Source organism: Alligator mississippiensis, chromosome 1 (assembly GCF_030867095.1).
Source record: "Alligator mississippiensis isolate rAllMis1 chromosome 1, rAllMis1, whole genome shotgun sequence".
Lineage (NCBI taxonomy): Eukaryota > Metazoa > Chordata > Crocodylia > Alligatoridae > Alligator > Alligator mississippiensis.
In genome coordinates, this window is record NC_081824.1 from 348,580,504 (window position 1) to 348,586,503 (window position 6,000).

The window sequence follows — 6,000 nt, forward strand, 5'->3', positions numbered from 1 at the left end:
TTTACTGCTACAATTATACTCAAGTTATAGGCAGCCTAATATTTTACAACAATAAGGAAATGATTCAAGAAAAATGTATCTTGTTTTAGTTTATTTTTCAGTCACTACTTTCAACATTAGTCACAATTTTTTAATACACATTAAACATGCAAAAAAAAGTAATATCAGGACATGCTATTTAAGAGAATACCTTTATTCAAGAGGAGGCTCAACAGCCTAATTCAGCAAAATAGACTCTGTAACTGCACTGCAAAAGCAATAGCAAAACCAGGCATTCTGTATTCTGAATGAAAACCTAACGCCCATGTTGCAGTTATTGTGGCATGAGAGTCATCACAACTTTTTCAAAGTGCCAACTGCCTCACTGACAACCTTCCCTCGATTTGCAATCTCTGTTGAGCTCCATTAGCATGCCCCTCTGCCCCCATAATTTGTAAATACATCCCAACAGCAACTACAAAAATTGTTTATATGGACACTTAATATGCCAAAAAATATTTATTTTCTCATAATACCATTAATAGGTAACACAAGGAGAGAGAGCCAGTACCAGAGACAGTATTGTCTACCTCTACAGATCACTAGCAGGCGCTCTGCAAATTCTACACCAGATGCTCCCAAGCTTTTTCTTATTGTGTACTCCCTTCCAGATTTACCAGCTGCCTGCATACCCCTACCACCATACATTTAATAGTTTAACCCCTTACATGCCACTTATTAGAATGAAAATGAAATCCATTACACAGTTTCTCCCCCATTCTCCCCCTCCCCCAAACTGCATACCCCAGGGGTACATGTACCAATTTGGGAACCCCTGCCCTACACCACAATTTAAAGTGGGTAAGAGAATGAGTGGACTCTTATGGAGTTAACAGAAACATCTTGAAATTGGACAAGCTTGGATTATTAGCAAGCATGCACTGATAAAAATCCAGGGCATACTATTGGTGTAACTATTTAGTAACTCTATTCAGGACGCTAACCTAGATAACCATATGGTTTCTCTGATTTTATTGAACTGCACCATTTCTCACTTCTACTAAACAAGAATAAAGGTCAGATTCTGTAAAGGGGTGGGGGTAGGGCATAAAAGAAAATAACTATGTATGAGAAACAATTTTAAAAAGTCAGAAAAATGGATATGCAGATTTTATTCTGCTCCTAAATGAATGTGATATGCTGCATAACACAAGACATGTGAACATTTTCACAATTTTCCTGCCAGCAAGCTAGTTAAGGAAGGTTTCTTTTAACATTTTCTTACTTGAGCACCTAGATGTGTAATCTCAACATTCTCTAAGAACATTTTATAATTGAATTCTCTGGCAATACATAATTTTCTCCATTTTTCAAGGGGAAAAAAACAAGGGGGAAAGGGTAAAACACTCCAGAAGTAATTTTACATATCAGTTCTGTTGCAATGCATTTATAAAACCTGTCTTATGAACATATGGACCACAAGAGAAAACATCTGACCTACCACCACAGGCCAGCTGCACAGGTGCATCACAGGATGCTTCTTCCTACAAACCTTGCAAAACCCATAGCAGCTCTCACTAAGATCCCTATCTTGCCATTTACATTTCAGAAGCAACCTTTACCAGGAACATTTATGTCTTCACCAGAGTTCTTCCTGGGTGGGTGAAGCAGACCCCTGCCAAGGAAGGCCCTCCTAATTGGCCACAAGACGCAGCCTTCTCATTTCACAGATGAGCTAGCCATTTACTCCTGCATGTACAACACAACTGTACGATTTATGGTCTTAGCAAAAAAGGTGCACTTAACAGGGTGCACACTCACTCATGACTTTCAGTCAAATACATTTTTTATCAGAAAACTCAAAAGCCGCCTCTTCTGACAGAGGGCCAGTTTTAAAGTTGAATTTCAGTTTGCAAACCCCAATTACTGACAGGAATGAGCTGCTAAAAAATCTGCAGGAATTTTAGCTTCAGAGAGAGGAAAACATTGACCTCCACTGAACACACTATTATCAAAACCAGCTGAACTGTATTTTTTTCTTTTTTTTGCTCAAGCTTTGGGGGGGAAAATTGTGTTTTAGGTTCGGACACAGTCTGACCTTTGGAATGAAAACAAGCCAAGTTTAGAAAGTTGAGTGACTTAAAACTGAAGATTAGATTGAAAGCCATTAGGTTGCCGCTGCCCCTCCCATTAGTTAACATTGCCCCTCCCCTGCAATATGTGAGAGAGTTAAATTAGTACATCTTAAACCATGTAAGTAAATAAACTATTTGGACAGGGAATCAACTGAGAGTGTTTTTCCCTAATAAGACAGAAGCTAGTTATCATCATAAGCTAGAGAAGATACAGAGGGAGCTGGCTGTGTCTGAGTTGAAAGTTATTACAGATGCAAGTTCCTGATAAAATATATAATCATTTTACAGATTTCACAGAAAGGATCAACTTTTTCCTATTACAAGGAAGCTTTTTCTGTCCCCCTTTGACAAGATTACAAGGCAAAGTCCAACCACCTAACTGGCGGTCTGAAGTTCAACCTGAGAAAACAAACATAAAGGCGAATGGAAGAGCCTTGGAAAGCAACCGCAAAAAAGGTCTCATTTAAATTCCTGGAAAGCACTGCTGCTCCAAGCGGATCTATTCAGCTCTCAGAATGGGCAAGTCCTGCTAAACACACACACATGGACACACACACACTTGCACCCCCCCCATACTCACTCACACACTCACTCACATGCTCTCAACCCATCCTCACACACTCACCTCATGCTTACTCGTATGCCGACTCATTCACTCACACACACACCATGCTCACTCATGCACACCCCATGCTCACTTGAATTCACTCGCATGCTCATACACACACACATGCTCACTCAGACTCATTTACATGCTTGCTCTCATTCACTCATGCTCACTCAGTCACGCACATGCTCATTCACTCATGTGTGTGCACTCACATGCACATGCTCACTCCTGCACACACGCACGCTCTCATGTGTGTACACACTCATTCATTCACACTGACTCATTCACACACGCTCCTTCACACACATGCTCACACACACACGCACACACTCCTTCACTTGCACGCGCATGCTCACTCATTCACACACACGTGCACACATGCACACACCCATGCTCACTTAGCCATGCATGCCCACTCACTTTCATTCGTTTGTGCTCACTTGCACATGCTCTCACACATGCTCCCACTCATTCGCTCACCTGAACCCATGCTCACTTTCACTCACATGCGCTCTCACATGCATACACTGGGCTCACTCGCACACTCAGGCACTCGCAGGCTGTTAGGACACAAAGCGCCCGACCAAAGGATCCCAGGACCCCAAGGCTGGGCAGAGGGTGGTTCATTCCGGCCAAGGGCGCAGACCCCAGACCCCGCCAGTGCAATCCCAGGCGCGCGCAGTCTACACGGCGGCAGCAATCGCAGCCTCTCCGCTCTCGCACCCGGGGGGCAGCTCCCGAACTCGGCGCCCTGCAAAGCCCCGCGGAGGGGAGGGGAGGGGAGGGGAGGGGAGGGGGCTGCTGCTACCCCGGGGCCCCAGCTCCATCCCCCCACGGGTGTGAGCCCCTTGAAACCCCCGCAAGCCTTTGCCATTGTGGCCGCGCTCCCTGCGGGGCAGGGGCAGGGCTGGTACCTCCAGGCGAGAGGGGAGGGCGCTTCCGCACCGCCCTAGAGAGCCGGGAGCCGCTGGTGCTGGTGCTGCGAGCGGGAGCTGGGGCTGGGGCCAGCGGGGGGCGGCGCTCGCTGGTGCTGGGCCCGGGGCGCGGACATGCTGAGGCTGCCCCGCCGCCGCCGCTGCTGCTGCCGCCGCGGGAGCCGCCGCCGCCGCGTGTGCGGGCCGGGGTGGGGGCGCTCGGCGCCGCGCTGCCCCGGCTCATTGTTCGGGGAGGGGCGGGGCGGCGCGGGGCGGCGCGGGGGCGGGGCGCGGGCTCCCCACCGCCCCCTCAGTGCCGGCACCGGCGGCTCGGGGGCTCTGGCAACTGCGGGACCCGCACGCGCGCACAGACACACACACACACGCGCATGCATGTGCCACACACGTGCTACACAGGCACACACACGTGTGCCACAGGCACGCGAGCGCCCGCCAAACACCTGCACACGCGCGCGCGCGCGCACACGCATGTGCCACATACACGCACGTGCGAGGGTGCCACATGTGCACACGCATATACAGGCACACCCATGTGCCACATATACACACGCGTGCTACAAGCGCGCCCAGACGTGCCGCCCGTGTGCGCATAAACGTGTCACACGCACACACACACACACACACACGTGTGCCACAGGCACGCGCGCGCCCGCCACGCACCTGCACACACGTGCTCGTGCCGCCCCAATTCACACACACGCATGTGCCACATACACACGCGTGCAAGGGGGCCACATATGCACACGCATATAGAGGCGTACACGCGCGCCCAGACGCCCCACACGTCTATGTGCACACACGGGCGTGCCCCCGGCAGGGATGCCGAAGCCTGCGTGTGCGCGCCCTGCCGGGCTGCCCCTGGAGGCGGGCGGGGGCTGCGCCTCCGTGCCCCCTGCTGCCCGCTCCTCTTCACTCATCTCCATCCCCCATTGCCCCCGGCCCCGGGCAGCGCTGCAGCCTGCTGCTCCCATCCTCTCCAGCCGTGCGGGAGCCTGTGCGGGGCAGCCTCAGCCCTCAGCGGTCCCCACCCCAAACCAGGAGGGCGATCCCGCAGCTTGCAAGCAGGAGAGAAGTGGGGCGGGGGGGGGGGAGGGGGAGATGGGAGTGAGGGAAGGAGGAGCGGCCTCCCTTTCCACAGGGGGGAAATTGGACTGGGAAATGTCCTGGCCGCCGGCCCAGAGAGAGAGACAAGGAGCTGACCCTGCCCGTGGGGCTGGCGATGGCTGGGGGGCCTGCAGGCAGGGGGCAATGGAAATAGGTGGGGGCTTTCCAGACTAGGCAGGGTTAATTAAGGAACTATTTTTTTCAAGCCTGAGAAGAAACAAATGAGCTTGTGTATAAAGGATCTAGGGAGGGGGGAAAAGGAGGAGGAAACAAAGCAGAAAATATTATAAGATCTGCAACCCCAAAACCAAGGTGAAATAGGGATTAAAAGTCACTGGTCTAAATCCTGCTTTGTACCCCGCACCTTTAAGCAAGGAAACAAGACTGATCCCTCTTGCCCCCCTTTCAATGTCTTCCTCTGAGGAGATGCATTAAGAAGAAGTGTTTGGACACACATTGATTTTATTGTCTTTGGGTCAGACTTTGCTACTCTTAGGCATAACAGGAATTACTTCTCCAGATAGCCTCTCTCACTTTTTCCATTAGTAAGAATTAGGTTGGGGCTGTGATCACACCTTTTACACTGGAAATATGCACCTGCTGAAATGTAAGGGCTTGCATACATTTTTTTGGCAAGACTGGGGCCTTATTGTGACTATATTTTTTATATCTAAAATACCCAACAGAAAGTTAATGAAAAAGTAATTTGCTAAAGCTGTTCAAACAAAAACTTAAAGCACTGAATACTAAAAAGCAGGCCATAGCATGTTCAAACCATCAAGGTAAAATTAAAGGTGCTAATTCAAAACAGAATAACAAAAAATAGCTGAATTGTTTAAATAACCCATTAATAAGCAAATGGTGGACATAAATCCATAAATAGTTTGTCCACTTAGTTTATTACTATAATTATTACTCATATTATTATCTCCAAAAGAGGAAGAAATATGAATGGTAACTTTACAAAAATAAAACAACTTAAACCATAGGCATAAAGTGCAAGGGAAATAGTTTGATTTGTCTTGTGCATCGCAAATTAATGTTACTAAAAAATGTCCCTAATAAAAGTTCTTATTATATAAATATTAAATCACAAATACTGATATAAAGTGTGTGACAAATAGACTCTTCTAATGTGTATTACAAATGAGTTTTACGCTAAAAAGTCTTCTCATCAGAGTGTAGTATGTACATGAAAATTTGACCACTGATTTGATGTTCATTATAAGGATACATT

General features: G+C 48.2%; 1 protein-coding gene across 1 annotated transcript in view; it reads right to left on the reverse strand.

The window, feature by feature from the left end:
* ST6GAL2 (ST6 beta-galactoside alpha-2,6-sialyltransferase 2) overlaps window positions 1–3,838 on the reverse strand; it is a 75,918-nt gene extending 72,080 nt beyond the window's left edge. Inside the window, exon 1 of the mRNA XM_006278027.4 lies at window positions 3,639–3,838. The gene's annotated coding sequence lies outside the window, so the exon portion shown is untranslated. The remainder of the gene's footprint in view (window positions 1–3,638) is intronic.
* Window positions 3,839–6,000: the final 2,162 nt, after the last annotated feature.